This window comes from Lactuca saligna, chromosome 9, assembly GCF_052625555.1.
Source record: "Lactuca saligna cultivar CGN05327 chromosome 9, ASM5262555v1, whole genome shotgun sequence".
In the NCBI taxonomy this organism is placed as follows: Eukaryota; Viridiplantae; Streptophyta; class Magnoliopsida; order Asterales; family Asteraceae; genus Lactuca; species Lactuca saligna.
In genome coordinates this window covers 107043827-107060356 of record NC_136425.1, presented here as the reverse complement: position 1 = coordinate 107060356, position 16530 = coordinate 107043827, and the positions used below count along the sequence as shown (strand labels likewise).

Below are 16530 nucleotides of genomic sequence, written 5' to 3'. Positions count from 1 at the left end.
CTAAACACCCTTAAGGCTCTTAGATGAATTTTAGAAGTCCTTCCATGCAAGTTTTAGACCTTGAAACACTTTGTAGCACCCAATATTAGAGTTTACGGCCATGAAGGGGGTTTCATGGGCCGTAAACTCCATAAACACCCCAAAAGTCCCTTGCAAACTCATGATAGGCATTGGATAAATTCTACCAATCACATGTGATTTGTTCTAGCACCATTTAACATCATTTTCTTGGGTAAATAGGGGTTTACGGCCTTGGAGCCATGCTAGGCCGTAAAATCCCATAAAGGGGGTCTATTTGATGTTTTGTAATCATTCCAAGTCCTTAAACCAAGTTTAGAAATTATCCCCTAAGTGTTGGAAGTCCAAATTGCACCATAAACCACCCATCATGAGTTTACGGCCGTAAACTCATGGGGATGGGTGTTTTGGCCATAAACTCCTTAAAGGGGGGGTGTTCCTTTGATGTCCCAACTCATTTCCCAAGTCCCTTGTGTCATTCATGTCACTAAACACCACCCGGGTCCTTCCAAACACTTGTATCAGAGTGTTATCACGACTTGAAGCATTTGTCCCTATCCAACAATCATTTAAAGTCCTAATTAGATACAAATGTGTATCTTTACATGATAATTAGGAACCTCGTGTGTTTACAACTTCCGGATCAACTCTTAGCATCCAACCCGTCTCGTATCTCGTCCGGTGAGTTCATACCCCTACGGCTTTTTCACTGTTTTCAATGTTTTCAGGGGGGGAATACAAGCAAACTATAACTATTTTCCAATCACAACATTGATGTGTTTCAAACAATATCTGACAAACCTATAAACTCTTTTACTCCTTATGTATTATGCTGAGCATAAGGAATGACTATTCGATTTCAACTAAATGGATTTTAGTTAAGGAAACAATCAAACTAATCAAATTATTATGGGAATAATTTGGGGGTCTTTACTATTCTTTCTATCATATACTGATGTCTATATCAAGTTATTAGATAAACTATGTCTGATTTAGTTTATCTCCGTATCATTTTAATGTATTGTCAGATAATTTCATGTATGTATCTATAGTTTACTGTACTATGTTTCATAATCTTCTTTATATCGATATCTTACAAGAACCTTGTGAATAGTTTAGTACTAGTTTGTGAGATAGTCACTACTCTTTATGGATGATCAGTAAATCCTCCCCGGAAGTGTAACCAGAGTCTCCTGGAGGGAGAGCGCGAAATTTGTGAATACATCTATTCGGGACTGACAATCCCACACCTTAACTGCTAGCTACAGTTAGGCGGGCACGCCTAGGGTGACAAATTTCTAGATATCGTTCGACGTCTGACAAACGTTAAGGAGGTCACGTTGTCGTATTAGTATGGTTACCCGACTCAGAATATGTATTAATACCAGCTTATTCACAGTTTGGGTTCAGAAATTATATCTCTTTCGGGATTGTGATCCCATGATATTGTTTCTAGATCTCTTTCGGGATAGTGATCCCATGGTTTTATACTTATAACTTGTACGGGATGTCTTTCCCCATGGTCTTTAACTATATCTTATACGGGATAGTGATCCCATGGTTTTCTAAATCTATATCTTATACGGGATAATGATCCCAAGGTTTTGTATCTATATCTTATACGGGATAGTGATCCCATGGTTTTCCAAATCCGTATCTTATTCGGGATAGTGATCCCATGGTTTCAATCTACATTTACATATATACATCTACTTATCTCGTGTTTATTCCGGGATGATAGTCCCATGATCTTAAACCTGCACTTTCAGATGTGTCAAACTATCTTATATGTCTTTCGGGATAGTAATCCCAAGATTTTCATTATATAGTTTTGTGTGTTAAACTATACATTATGATATACAACCGATCTTATAATTAGGAAAATATGGGATTTTCCTGGGGTAAAATACAATACATAACCGAATTGGTAACAAATGATAACTTAACCAATTTCACATAAGAAAATATGGGATTTTCTTGAATAACAACTTTTTCGGAAACTAAAGGAAACCGGTACATTTTCATAAACCAAAACCGCTTATGAACTCACCAGCTTTATGCTGATTTTCAAACCGCTTGTATTCTCAGGTCCAAGTTAGACAGGTACCCGGTGATCTCTTTTGATGAAGACGGAGTGCGTGGAAGACTCGTCTCAACTTTTGTTAATATGATGCATATGTATAGCTTGTATAACTTTACTTTTGAACAAATGTAAACTTTCATATATATGTAATGTAATGTTCGTTTACTGTGATTACTATGTACATTGGATTTGATACACAACTTGGAGTCAACCCCGGGGACGTTTCCGCCTTTGGTTTTCGGGGTGTGACAGATTGGTATCAGAGCCCTTGTTTATAGTGAACAGAGTATACCAAACCTTACATGGTATAAAACTATAAACACTAAAGGGCCTCAGTGCTCTGAATTAAAAGTATCTTCAAAACTACAAGTATTTTCAAAAGTATACAAGTATACCGAACCGCCGAAATCCGTAACTACAAGTAGAACAAAACATAAGTAAATAGGTGTTGTACACTGCGGTTAAACCTGGGCAGTTATGTAGTCGTGTCTAGGGTCAATATAGCCTGGCCAACTATATTCATTCGAGACACGGCCAACATGTGCTTGGGAGTGACTGTGGTACGTAGCATGCCTAAAACTTACCTAACATTCCAAACAACGAATCATCGCTGCAGCGCAACCATGAAATACTATGGGAGTATTTCTCGAGCCAATACTTCGTAGAAAATCCTCGTATACACGATGTTACTTGATCATTCCACTAGCGATTAAATGTTCTATTTTGATAACTCCTTCCTGCTTTATCGCTTAGTATGATGCTATATCTGTCTTGATGAGATATCCCTTGTTCAATATCTCTTGATTCAATTCAGAGGACTTATAATCCTCTCTTTCCTGATCTTTTTAGATCAAGATGCCTCCGAGAAAGAGACCCAGCTCGAAGAACAATGATAATCCTCCTCCGCCACCATCTTATCCTCAATTTGATCTTGCATCACTTCAAACAGTTCTGACTGCTGCAATGGTGGCAGCTATGTCTCAAATGAATCCCGGTGGCTCCGGAGGTGGTCCCCAACACCAAAATCCAGAAGACAGCCAGGAACACCGAAGAGGGGGTTCCTACAAAGACTTCATGAACGCGAAGCCCACAACCTTTGATGGCACTGGAGGTGTCATTTCCTTGACTCGATGGTTCGAGAAAATTGAGTCAATCTTCGAAATATGTGCCTGTTCGGAGTCTGACAAAGTCAAGGTTGCCGCCTGCACTTTCCTTGACAAAGCCCTGACTTGGTGGAACGGCCGAGTCAAATCCTTAACTCTACCTGTAGCAAATGCCATGGGTTGGGAAGCTATGAAGGAGCTTCTTCTCGCAGAGTATTGCCCTCGGGGCGAAATTCAGAAACTAGAACACGAACTCTGGAACCTTAAGATGAAGGGTTCCAACATAGCTGCTTATACTTCAAGATTCAATGACCTGGCATTACTCTGTCCAGGAATGGTTACCCCGGAGAGTAAAAAGATCAAGAGATTCATCTGGGGATTGACCCAGCCAACAAAAGGGAATGTCTTGGCTGCGAAGCCAGACACGTACGACAGCGCTAAATGTCTTGCGAAAATCTTGATCGATCACGAAGACAATTCAGATGAGGAAACTACCACTCCCGAGTCAGACACAAGTGGAGGTGAAAGCAAAAAGAAATATCGGAACAAGCGAAAGGCCCCGAGTACGAAAGGGTCTTCCAAGAAACAGCAAACGGTAGCAGTCCATGCTGCTACTGCCCCTATTGCTGTCTCAGCTGTCGGTTCTACAGCCCAAACTCCCACCAGTGGATACACTGGCAGTCTTCCTTGGTGTGGTAAGTGCAACTACCATCACCGCATTCCTGGTCCATGTCGCGAAAGGAGCTGCGACAACTGTGGCAAGAAGGGCCATCTGTCTCGAACCTGCAAAAAACCAGCCAAATCAACAAACCAATCATCGGGAGCAGGAATCAGCCCAGCCTGCTACAATTGTGGTGAAGCAGGGCACTTCAAAAGGAATTGCCCCAAGGCAACTACCACCACTGATCCCTCTGTCGCCGCAGGTATACTTCTCTTTGATAACTCTTATACCTGCAACTCTTTTCGATTCCCGTGTTTGGAAGGAAACCTGTTATTTATCTATTCGAACGTTTTCTAAGCTCAATTCCTCATATGCGATCGAAATGTGCAACATCGTGACGACTAACCAATGAGATGGAGAACACTAACTTCGTACCTATAGATTGAATCCTTGGTCCAGAGGACTATTCTATTCCATTCGGTTAAATGGGAAACCTTTCGCGATAATACTTTGATGCTACATTTAACATGGAATGACGGAGTCTCATTCATGTTGTTATCCTGGTTTCGAGAGGGTCGCCCGTCTATATCTCTTCCTCGACCTAACTCTCATGATCTTCGACATCAAACTTTCGTATTGTTTCATGCTTTAAAACCCAAGAGCTTTCCTGGTACGAATTACCACATTCCTCATTTATGTGATCATCGAGAAACGAGAAGTTAGTAGCTCTTTCTACTAAATATCTGTCCCGAAGAGTTTCCGGGAATTTCATTCGAACGTCTAAAGTTTAATTCCACATCGTATATTTCGAAATCTTCGTAGAGACCCGATTCCACTTGAGAAAGTGATGATCCAAAATATTGAATCCATTCGAGTTTCATTTCAAACTCATGATCTATATCCTATTCTTTGAATTTCGGGACGAAATTCCCTCTAACGGGGGGATAATGTAACAACCCGAAATTTGTTCGTCGCCAAAACCCGTTCTACCCGGAAAGTCGCCGTTATTGGATTCGTTCCCTTTTCTCTTTGGAGTTAATCGTATAAACTTATATGTTTATTTTATTCTAATGAGTGTCTAAATCACTCAGGAACTTATGTTATTAGCCCAAAAACATTTATTTCATGAGTTTTTATAATGTTCCTGTCGGGTGACGGAAACTCAATCGGGTGCGACCAAAAGCCGCGTTTAGCGTCGGTATCGGGTAGAATTCCACCGCGTGCAAATTTTAGGAACTATATAAACGTGTTTCAGCTTTCATTTGAAGCTTTTCCTTCTCTCACTACTCTCTCTCTAACCTCTCTCCAAAAATCCAAAGATTAAGGGTCCAAAACTCAATTTTAAGGCTTCAAATCCTTAAGGTACCTTCCTAGCTTCAATCTATAGCATGTTTAGCTTCCAAATTAGACACTTAATCATGAAATGGGGTACAATGTATGAGTTTACGGCCCAGGAAGATGCCTAGGCCGTAAACACCAAAAATGATGGGTTTTGAGCCCTTAAACCCCTCCTTGACTAGTTTGGACTTTAGATATGGCTATGGTACTTCAAGATATGGACTCTAAACATGTAAAACTTGAATTTTGTGATGTTTGAAGGAGTTTATGGCCAAGGATCATTCTTGGGCCGTAAACTCATATAATTAGGGTTTTCATGCCCTTAAACCCTTCCAAATCACTTCTATGGCCTAGATATGAATTATAGGACCTTGATTCTAGCATTTGGACACTTGAAACATGAATTTTGGGGGATTTAGATGAGTTCACGGCCAAGGAGAGTGCTTGGGCTGTAAACTCCCCAAAACTTGGCATAAATCCAATTCTAAGGTGTTTGAAAGCCATCCAACACCACCAAAAGCCTTGGAATAAATCAAGGGACCAACCAAAAATACTTTGAGGGCCTAAAACACATCATTCATGGGATTTCTAAGGGTTTACGGACAAGACTTGTTCTTGGGCCGTAAACTCCAAAATTCTTGGTGTTAGAATGCAAACTAAACACCCCTAAGGCTCTTAGATGAATTTTAGAAGTCCTTCCATGCAAGTTTTAGACCTTGAAACACTTTGTAGCACCCTATATTAGAGTTTACGGCCATGAAGGGGGTTTCATGGGCCGTAAACTCCATAAACACCCCAAAAGTCCCTTGCAAACTCATGACAGGCCTTGGATAAATTCTACCAATCACATGTGATTTGTTCTAGCACGATTTAACATCATCTCCTTGGGTAAATAGGGGTTTACGGCCTTGGAGCCATGCTAGGCCGTAAACTCCCATAAAGGGGGTCTATTTGATGTTTTGTAATCATTTCAAGTCCTTAAACCAAGTTTAGAAATTATCCCCTAAGTGTTGGAAGTCCAAATTGCACCATAAACCACCCATCATGAGTTTACGGCCGTAAACTCATGGGGATGGGTGTTTTGGCCATAAACTCCTTAAAGGGGGGTGTTCCTTTGATGTCCCAACTCATTTCCCAAGTCCCTTGTGTCATTCATGTCCCTAAACGCCACCCGGGTCCTTCCAAACACTTGTATCAGAGTGTTATCGCGACTTGAAGCATTTGTCCCTATCCAACAATCAATCTAAGTCCTAATTAGATACAAATGTGTATCTTTACATGATAATTAGGAACCTCGTGTGTTTACAAGTTCCGGATCAACTCTTAGCATCCAAACCGTCTCGTATCTCGTCCGGTGAGTTCATACCCCTACGGCTTTTTCACTGTTTTCAATGTTTTCAGGGGGGAATACAAGCAAACTATAACTGTTTTCCAATCACAACATTGATGTGTTTCAAACAATAGCTGACAAACCTATAAACTCTTTTACTCCTTATGTATTATGCAGAGCATAAGGAATGACTATTCGATTTCAACTAAATGGATTTTAGTTAAGGAAACAATCAAACTGATCAAATTATTATGGGAATAATTTGGGGTTCTTTACTATTCTTTCTATCGTATACTGATGTCTATATCAAGTTATTAGATAAACTATGTCTAATTTAGTTTATCTCCGTATCACTTTAATGTATTGTCAGATAATTTCATGTATGTATCTATACTTTATATCGATATCTTACAAGAACCCTGTGAATAGTTTAGTACTAGTTTGTGAGATAGTCACTACCCTTTATGGATGATCAGTAAATCCTCCCCGGAAGTGTAACCAGAGTCTCCTGGAGGGAGAGCGTGGAATTTGTGAATAGATCTATTCAGGACTGACAATCCCACACCTTAACTGCTAGCTACAGTTAGGCGGGCACGCCTAGGGTGACAAATTTCTGGATATCGTTCGACGTCTGACAGACGTTAAGGAGGCCACGTTGTCGTATTAGTATGGTTACCCGACTCACAATATGTATTAATACCAGCTTATTCACAGTTTGGGTTCAGAAATTATATCTCTTTCGGGAGTGTGATCCCATGATATTGTTTCTAGATCTCTTTCGGGATAGTGATCCCATGGTTTTATACTTATAACTTGTACGGGATGTCTTTCCCCATGGTCTTTAACTATATCTTATACGGGATAGTGATCCCATGGTTTTCTAAATCTATATCTTATACGGGATAATGATCCCAAGGTTTTGTATCTATATCTTATACGGGATAGTGATCCCATGGTTTTCCAAATCTGTATCTTATTCGGGATAGTGATCCCATGGTTTCAATCTACATTTACATATATACATCAACTTATCTCGTGTTTAGTCCGGGATGATAGTCCCATGATCTTAAACCTGCACTTTCAGATGTGTCAAACTATCTTATATGTCTTTCGGGATAGTAATCCCAAGATTTTCATTATATAGTTTTGTGTGTTAAACTATACTTTGTGATATACAACCGATCTTATAATTAGTAAAATATGGGATTTTCCTGGGGTAAAATACAATACATAACCGAATTGGTAACAAATGATAACTTAACCAATTTCACATAAGAAAATATGGGATTTTCTTGAATAACAACTTTTTCGGAAACTAAAGGAAACCGATACATTTTCATAAACCAAAACCGCTTATGAACTCACCAGCTTTATGCTGATTTTCAAACCGCTTGTATTCTCAGGTCCAAGTTAGACAGGTACCCGATGATCTCTTTTGATGAAGACGGAGTGCGTGGAAGACTCGTCTCAACTTTTGTTAATATGATGCATATGTATAACTTGTATAACTTTACTTTTGAACAAATGTAAACTTTCATATATATGTAATGTAATGTTTGTTTAATGTGATTACTATGTACATTGGATTTGATACACAACTTGGAGTCAACCCCGGGGACGTTTCCGCCTTAGGTTTTCGGGGTGTGACACCCTCTTACTTTTATTTTGTGATACATTCACATAAACTAGGTGGTAGACTATATATTGTTAATAGTAGTCATAAAGGGGAAAACCATCATTGTTACTTTAAAACATACAAGTCTTGGTAGATGACTACTTTCCATAAATTTGAGTCTTAGTAGAAGACTACTTTAAAACATACATGTCTTGGTAGATGACTTCTTCCCATACATTTGAGTCTTGGAAGAAGACTACTTTCAAAAAATGCAAGTCTTGGTAGAAGACTACTTTCCATACAAGTCTTGGTAGAAGAATACTTTTAAAACATTCGGGCCTTAGTAGAAGGCTACTTTTTATACTGATAGGAATCATAGGGATTTGCTAGGGTATTCAAACGCTTTCAACGGCTTTCAAACAGTTCATACTTATACAATATTTTTCCAAAGGGTTACAAGTCATTACTTTACTTTTTTACAAATCAAAGATACATTAATACTTATGAATTCACCAGCTTTTTGGCTGATACTCGCTTTCAAAATAACTTGTATTCTCAGGTCACAAATAGACAGGTACGACGACCAGGTTTTGTGAAAACGGAGAAATCAATACTCCTATTTTATTTTGATTGTTCATTACGTTGTCTTATATTATGAAAGAACACTTGTAAGCAAAAATGTACTATTAATGCAATGGATGATGTTGTTGCTTGTTTACTACTTTGCATTGTTATGATACATTACATGACGTCCTCCGCTCTTGAACATTTCCGCCGTTCTCAGTTTTGGGGTGTGACAGATTGGTATCAAAGAATTGTTTATAGTGAATTGAGTATATCAACCCATAAAAGATATACTAACTATAAATACATTGGGATTAAAATACTCTGACCAAGAGTTTATACCTTAAAATAATACAATATTTGATTAAGTATAGGTGCATGCATTCATACTAAAATTAGTGTCACTAAGACAGTACAAAAGAATTATGATTGTTGGGCAACACAAGTGGACCTAGAGACATATAGTCAAATCTGGGAAGATATAGCCTGATCAAATATATTATCCGAGGGTTGACTAGCATGTCCCTGAGTGTAGTTGTGTGGTTGCAACAAGTCTAAAATCATACCAACAATACCACAATGAGAACAAAAGAACATAAACCTAAAATACTATAGGGGTATTTGGTGTTGCTATAAGTACTTCATACTTTAGAACTAAAAAGGATCTTCATTTCTAAGTTGATAGTTGCTAAGTGGATACACTAAGGCTATATGTAACTAGGATGTTATAGACTTAGAATCTGTGAAAATTTTGCTTTACCCCTATTCTTTGTGAATTTGGAGTTAAGGTCACTTATTTGAAGGCCTATCCTATTGTAATTACATACGACTGGTATGCACTTTACAAATAGAAATGTAACTAATGAAGATTTTCTAATAATTATCTAGATAGTTCGTCTAATAATTATTTCCTTACCCCAATTCTCACGTAGATAACCTGGCTGTTCTCCATCCCCACGACAACCCATACCTTCCGAACGAAGTCATTGCTGGATGGTTTGGAGAAGAACCAGAGAACGATCATCCAATCCTTTTGAATGATCACCATGATGAAGACCTTTCAGATGGTGCTAACTCCGAACCCGAAGTTGAGAACCTACCCCCGGTAGCTCCCACTCCAAATCCTAACCCTCGCCCGACTTTTCATGCCCCGACGCCCCTTGGGTTGAATGTTTGGAAGCATGGAGTGAAGATCAAGATCAACCTATGTCGTTCAATGGAGACCGAAGCTTCTACAACGTAAATGAAGGGAGCACAGTAGACAGAGTTGTACCAATCATGATTTGTAGAGTCACCCGAAACGAAATTCAAGGTAGGACCGCTCTACATCATATCACAGAAGTTGACACCAATGTAGGAATGCATATCCTTTGCAGCAACCACCTTGATCATGCTCGTGAGAGATCTGAGAGAGACCATGAAATCTTGCTGCAAGCACTAGCTGAAACCCGAGTCGAAGTCATAGGACTCCGAGTACGCCAGAGGGTGTACGAAAGACACCTACTTAATGTGGAACGTCAACTGGCTGAGCTGAGAGTTCACCAGAGGGATGATCGTCACTAGTAGGAGATACTTTACTTTCCTTCTTGTTTTAAAAGAACCGTGTTCCTTTCTATGTCCTATGTGGCACTTTCTATGGAACTGCCTTGTATTGTAGGTACTTTTAGTTTGGCCTTTATGCAGCCAAAACTTTTGCTACTCAGGATATGATGTAAGACCTACTACAAGGTTAATTTTCCTTGAACTATTTACATCTAAAACATCGATGATGTTCACAGTCGGCTAACTTTCGTGTCACGTTTTGTTTAAATACTCTCATGATACTTTCATCGGAGTCTATCTGAATCATGCTTTAGTCAAGTTATTGGACTATAGTAATTTAACTCCGAAGACATTTCCAAGTCTCTTTCAGTGGTTGGATCATATTATCCACCAATAGATAGTACCTCGGCGCGAACGAAAAACATCTTGAGACCATTGTACGAGCTTACTTCCACTCTTTTTTAGGACTACATCATAGGGATGTAGGTCAAACCTTCGTGAACATACTTCCATTATGTACTAAGACTGCATCATAGGGATGTAGGTCAAACCTTAGAGAACATACTTCTATTCTTTACATGAGCAATCGAACTACATCTAGGTTCAACCATACTTGCTCACAAATTCATTTTCTTTTTGTGAAACAGAATCATATCATTGTCTGGAAACAGTCAGCCAAACAATGATACCTCTGCCTTTACTACGGACACCACTTGTCACACCCCAAAACCATTGAACGGTGGAAACGTTCTGGGGCGGAGGACGTCATGTACAGTATCACAACAATGAAAAGTAGTAAACAAGCAAAAACATCATCCATTGCATTAATAATATAATTTTAATACAAGTGTGTTATGTCAAATTATAATAGACACTAAAGTATAAACAAAATGAAAGATGAGTCTTGAACGAGCTCCATCTTCTCTAAACCTTGCATCGGTACCTGTCTATGGTTGACCTAAGGATACAAGTTATTTTGAAAGAGAGTATCAGCTTTAAAGCTGGTGAGATCATAAGTATTTTAGTGTCTTAATTTGTATGTAAGTATTTGTATGTATGTGAACTATAAGTATTGAAAATGTATATGAACTGTAAGTATTGAAAATGCTTTGTAAAACAACTGTAAATGTTTGAAAAACCCTAGAAATCCCTATGATTCCTACTAGTATATAAGGGTATCTTCTACCAAGACCTAACTGCTCTAAATGCAGCCTTCTACAAAGACTTAACAGTTCTAAATGTTTGTTTCTTGTAAAAGTGTGTAATTTTCCCAATTGTAACTATCATTAACAAAATATAGTTTTTACATTTAATCTTTAAGTGAAAAGATCACTAAGTATATGTAAAAGGAAAATTAATGTAGTACTGTAATGCAGTGCTATAAGAACTACTGTTGTACTAACTACCTTAAACCGGATTTTAAATTAAGGTATTATGTGATTAATTGTACCATACTATCGACTGGGTAACAACGACAAATGTAGGTCGTAAAAAGGTATGACGTTTGGCACTCGCAGACCTGCAGGTCCGGCTGTAGCTAGCAACAAGGTGTATGATAGTCAATCCAGTATAGATCTATACACAAAATCACGCTCTCCCTCCAAGAGACTCTGGCTACAAGTCGGGCCATGCCATTGAAGGCATGCTCCGATACAGTGGATCACAATTACGTCAACATATTCATGTATATGTAATGTATTGAAATGTTCTACATGTGCTAGTTGTAATGTGTTCTCTCTCTATCTAGCAAGAATAGTAATGTACTAAAATGTTCTAGTTGTAATGTATGTTCTCTCTATTTAGCAAGTATTAACTCATGAATGAACTAACTCATTGTATGATATCGTGTCCTAGTAATAGTTCTAGTATCTACCTAAACTACCCATATGCCAGTTTACTAGTAATTTAACTGGTACGTATGGACATGGATGTATACCCTTGCTACCCAAGGGTATTGAATGAACTGTAAGAACCTTTATGACTATATATGTACACATGATATATAGCTAATATTTAAACGACCTTCAGACGGGTACCCGATATCCCACCAGACCACATCTCAAGCGCGAAAAGGAAATAGGGTGGATAGCCTTCCTAAGTCTTTTAAACATTCCTCATATAACTACACATATATAGGAATGCAATTTATAATATAAAAGCATAAATTAAGTTTTATAAAACCATTGAACATAATTATTATCTAAGAAAAGATTGACTTGTTGTCAATCAATAAAACGGTTTGAAGGCATGAGTTTGATAAAACAATTTAGTATAAAGAACATTTGTTTGAAACACAATTGTAAATGAGTTTCAAATGAAACATACAGAGTAAAATGTACAGTGTAATAAGGATTTTTAAACACATAAAGTGTTTATGAGAAACATTTGAAGTAAACTGCTTGGTAAAACGGCTAATGAGTAGCCAATCATTTTAATGTTGCTTACTAATCACATGTGATTGATACAGTAACTAGCATGATTCTACTTGTATCCCCCCCCCCCTTAAAACATTTAAAAACAATTAAAACATTGATTAAGGGGTATAAACTCACCTGTTGTGGGTGATACGGATGAACTAAAGAGTTAGGACTACTAGGTGTCAAGTGAAGACTTTAGACACACACAATGGTCCTAATTACATATGAAGACATATGTATATAAACAATTAGTGATTATAACACTAATTAAGAAAGTATAAACATCCTAATGCGAGGAAAACACTTTACTCAAGTGCTAGGAGGCTAATGGGTTGCAACAAAGGAGTGCAAGACCTCATACGAAATTTTATGGTCTAAAGACCATGTGTGTTGGAGTTTACGGCCCAGGGGAGTAAACTCCTGGCCGTAAACTCTCCATTGGGGCTCTAAATGAAGCCCAAAGCTATTACAACTTAAGTGGTAAAGTGCTTCTAGGCTTAAACAAGTGTTTGGGTGGGTTTAAGGACTTAAAATGGCCTTGCTTAATGTTCACGCCTTTGGGACCAGTCCCCCATGAGTTTACGGCCGTAAACTCATGGTAAGGAGTACCATTTCATGTTTTGAGGTTCCTAGTTCTTTGGTGATTGGTTCTATGATAAGTTATAGCCATGTGGAAGCATTAGGGGCACAATATCAACCCTTTATAGAGTTTACGGCCTAAGGACCAATCCTTATGAGCTTACCATCGTAAACTCTGTGGGAACATGGTTTCTTGGATGCTTAAGGTCCTTAACACTTCAAGGATATGATCTAAGTTGGGTTCTAGGCTTAAGGAAGGAGTTAGGGTGCAATTTGCCCCATTAATAAGGGTTTACGGCCCAAGAACTTGTCTTGGCCATAAACTCCTTTTTCCATGTGTTTGCTTATGATTTCTAGGCTATAAACACATTAGGATACAAGTCCAACTAGTTTCACACTTCAAGGAAAGGTCTAGGGCATCATTTGCCCCTTTAAGAAGGGTTCACAGTCCAAGATGTTCTTGGGCCTTGAACTCTTTTATCTAGCGGTTTTGTTATGATTTCTAGTGTTTTAAGTACATAACTAGCCTTATAACACACTAGGATGGAAGTACTTACGATTTGGGATGAAAGCCCAAAGATCCTTGAGAGAGAATTCAGCTTTTCTCTAGTTGAAAATGGAACTAATGAAATAATATGGATCAAAATCCTATATATACTCCTGGGATTTTTGGTAGAAAATATTTTATTCCTATAATGAACGCGAGTTTCGGAATAACCGTGTTGCACAAAACCCTAGTGCATCCACTCTCCTGATATCCCCTTAAGTGTAAATCCTGAAAAACGGCCAAACTTATACCCAAGAGTCTGGGACTTACTGTAACTGTTCTAACTTCTATTGACTTGATATGGTTTGTACAGAATGGAAATTTCGAGTTGTCACACCGCTACTTTCCAAGCCGCATTTACAACTACTGTGACGGCTGCCGTGACAGTTGTCCTCGCAAACCGTAATGCTATCAATGCAAGCAATGTTGGTACAGTGGTTGAAAATTTAGATCGTTGTACCGATCCGGGAAGCCGACAAAGGTTATCAATCGCCAACACCCAGAACAACAACTCAGAGTTCAAGAAACGGAAGCGTCAAAACCAAACAAAAGGCAAGTGACTTTGAAGGCTTGCCAGGCGACAACAACTAGTGGCAACTCCTACCACCTCCGCACCGGTCAAGTGTTATAAGGGAACACTCCCGAAATGTAACAAGTGTAGTTATCATCATAAAGGAGCCTGCTGGATATTGCAATGTAACAATTGCAATAGTGTGGGGCATGTCGCCCTTTCCTGTGGAACCACCCCCACCACCAGAGTCGGCTAGGTTTGCTATAATTGTGGTGAGACTGGTCACTATAAAAGGGATTTCCCAAAAAGGAAGAAAAACAAAAACACCCGCATCCCCATAACTCCTACTCAACATTTCATATCCACCACCAATGCTAGTACTAGCCAAATATGTCACTAGTGCGGTGATATTGGAGACCTCAAGAAATATTGTCCAATAACAAAGAACTCTGGTGCAGACGGCAGAATTCTAAGGATCATTGCCGCATGAGAAACTACTCCGGACCCACGTTAAAGTATTTAAGGCATTCGTTGTAGCAGACTTTTAAGCTAATTAGAACTAGTGCAACTAGAGTCTTATCTTTTGCGAGATCCCATCAGTTAAGGGATCCTCATGCTGCGTATACTTGTCTTTTGTAGTATACCTTGTTCACACCAATAATCTTGTAGTAAATCTAAAGTACAGTAACTCTGTTAAAGGTTGCACTATTGGGTTTTGTCTGTAACACCTTATGTTCAAATCTAATGTCTTTAGTTTCCGTATGATTCCGACTTTATCATACGACTCGAGTCAATTCGATCCTCGAAATATCAGTCTCATGCGCACATCTTTTTATCCGAAATCGTCTTTCAAAGCAAAGTTGTCAGTCCAGAACACCGAAGTACCACTCATACAGACGGAGAACTGCCCAAGACTACGAGTGAACGCATCGTCATGCGAACAAACTTAGGACCCAATACGACTCCTATAAACCGATCGCCCTACGGTGTCACACCAACAGAGATGCAAGAACTATTCGAACAGCTTAATGACTACTCAACAATAGAATGATAAGACCAAGCTCCTCACATTTGAGTGCTCCAGTCTTATTCTTCAAGAAGACAGACTCTAGTGGGTGCGATCATACCAGCACTAATGCACCGGATCCCATCAGAACTCCGCTGTTAAGTGTGCTTGGGTGAAGGTTATACTAGGATGGGTCATACCCTGGGAAGTCCTCGTGGTGCATAACTTGACATGACTTCCATTAAGAATCATTACCTTCTGCCATACATAGATTAAGTGGTTGACCGACCACAAAGAACGATGTACCTTCGGAAATGAACCTAAGATCCGAATATCACCAGTTACGAGTGTTAGTGAAGGGTGTCCCGAGGACAACCTTCTAAACTCGATGTGGACACTACGAGTCCGTAGTGATACCCCTTGTATGGGACCAATACGCCCGTAGTATTCATGAACTTAATGAATAGGGTACGCCATTCTTACTTGGATCAATTTGTCATTGTCTTTTTGGAAAGGACTTAATTATCTACCCTCGTAGTAAGAAGGAAATCATAAAGAGCATCTACAACAAACCATAGGATCATTACGATCAGAGAAGATTTACAGGAAGTTCTCTAAATGCGAGTTTTGGATTTGAAGAGTCAAATTCCTAATACATATTACCAGTAATGTGGGAATTCATGAGGACCCTGTCGAAAATCAAAACTGCTGAGAATATGTCAGCACCAAGGATGCCGATAGAAATCGCCAAATTCTAGGACTCGCTGACATACTATCGAGAGTTCATTCAAAACTCCTCGAGGATTACAAAACCTCTTATGGCTTTGACTCAGAGGGGAGTGGCCCTCAACTGGAAAGACAAGCAAGAGGAAGAAAACCTTGGAATTTCAGGTGAGATACCAAATCCTTTGGAAATATAACTCTAGAAGGCTTAATACGCTTAGGAAAGTGTGGTAAGCCAAATCCAAAATAGTGAGGTCCTCTGAGATTCTTGCCAGAATCGATCCTGTAACTCACAAACCCAACCTACACCACGAACTTAGGGACATACATTTGTCCTCCACGTCTCGAACTTGTAACCGTAACTTTCCGTTAGGACTCTCGTAAGTCCGCTCGACGAGATCGAGATCAATGAGATCCTCGCATTCATGGAAGAACCATAGTGACCCTCGACCGAGTGGTCAAGCGGATGAAACAAATGTCGTCGCGCATTAGT

At 39.1% G+C, this 16530-nt stretch overlaps 1 pseudogene; it reads left to right on the top strand.

Annotated features, from left to right (window-relative positions):
• The first annotated feature begins 15421 nt into the window (after positions 1-15421).
• On the top strand, positions 15422-15540 carry LOC145018925 (5S ribosomal RNA; annotated as a pseudogene).
• Positions 15541-16530: the final 990 nt, after the last annotated feature.